The sequence below is a fragment of the Saccopteryx bilineata genome, chromosome 1 (genome assembly GCF_036850765.1).
Source record: "Saccopteryx bilineata isolate mSacBil1 chromosome 1, mSacBil1_pri_phased_curated, whole genome shotgun sequence".
Taxonomy (NCBI): Eukaryota; Metazoa; Chordata; class Mammalia; order Chiroptera; family Emballonuridae; genus Saccopteryx; species Saccopteryx bilineata.
The window spans coordinates 25,554,093-25,555,462 of NC_089490.1; the positions used below are offsets into that span (position 1 = coordinate 25,554,093).

Sequence of the window (1,370 nt, forward strand, 5' to 3'; positions counted from 1 at the left end):
AAAATATTGTTGAAATAAAAAAAAATCAAGAAAAGGTGCTAAGGTCAAATTGATTGAAACCACCCTGAAAATGAAAGTAAATAAATAGGTGCATAATAAGAATAAATAAATCTCAGGTTTAATTTAAGATGGTTTCTATGTGGTTGATAAAAAATATAGGCATAAACATAAGAAAATATGGGAGAGAAAAGTTTTATAGAAATAGTATTTTAAAAGATTAGTCAAATCTGAGTAATATATATCTCCAAATTGAAATGGTTTGCCAACTACCTGCTCCAATGGATGGAAAAGTCCATTTAAAAACATTAAAATATATTAATAATTAGTTACTGAGAAAATGACCCTCCTACCACAGGATGTGAGATGGAGTGAACCCTTAGAGAACTCCACTTCCTTCAGCTATTGAGAGATTGGCTTCAGGGGACTTTGGGATTTTCTGATTGTGTTTCTCAAAATCTAATTTAGCATCACCTGCTTTAGTTTTCAGATAAATTGCAATTTTTTAAAAAAATTTGGAACAGCATCAACTTGTTCCATTTAGTTCTATTTAGTTGTATACTCATTGATTGCTTCTCGCCTGTGATCTTGCTGGTGACCTTGGAGTGTTGGGATGATGCTTTATCCACCATGCCACCTGGCTAGGGCCAGATAAATTTTAAATGCAGGTTCCTAAGCTCTGAACAGACTTTCTAAATAAAGATCTTAACAAATTGAGCATAGACACTTTTATTTTTATTATTTATTTATTTTATTAAGTGAGAGGCAGGGAGGCAGAGACAGACTCCCACATATGCCCCGACCTGTATCCACCTGGCAAGCCCCCTTACCAGGAGATGCTCTACCTTTCTGGGACACTGCTCTGTTGCTTGGCAACCAAGCTATTTTAGTGCCTGAGGCAGGCCATGGAGTCATCCCTAGCACCCAAGGCCTACTTTGCTTGAATCATTCAAATCATGTCTGTGGGAGGGAAAGAGATAAGAGAGGATAGGGTTGGAGAAGCAGATAGTCACTTCTCCTGTGTGCCCTGACCGGGAATCAAACCCGGGACTTCCACACACAAGGTTGATGCTCTACCACTGAGCCAACTGGCCAGGGCCAGAAATTTTTATTTTTATAACCCCCTACTCTGCAATAATTTTGAAACACAGTTTATAAACCATTCACTTGCAATCTTAAATCAAAACCATCACTTATTTAAATCTAACAATCATTATTTAAAGAATGATACAGGATACTTGTCTTCATGTGAGTTTGGCAGATTGAGGGAGGAAGGAAGGGTGCGATGAATACAAAGTGTCCATACTTGATACCTTCTGTAAAATGAAGGAACATGAATATTGCAGAAGAGGGTTGGAGGAGTTATTGGTCGT

General features: G+C 37.4%; 1 non-coding gene across 1 annotated transcript; it reads right to left on the minus strand.

The window, feature by feature from the left end:
- Positions 1 to 1,020: 1,020 nt before the first annotated feature.
- TRNAT-UGU (transfer RNA threonine (anticodon UGU)) lies at positions 1,021 to 1,096 on the minus strand. The gene has a single exon. It is a non-coding gene; the product is annotated as a tRNA-Thr (tRNA).
- Positions 1,097 to 1,370: the final 274 nt, after the last annotated feature.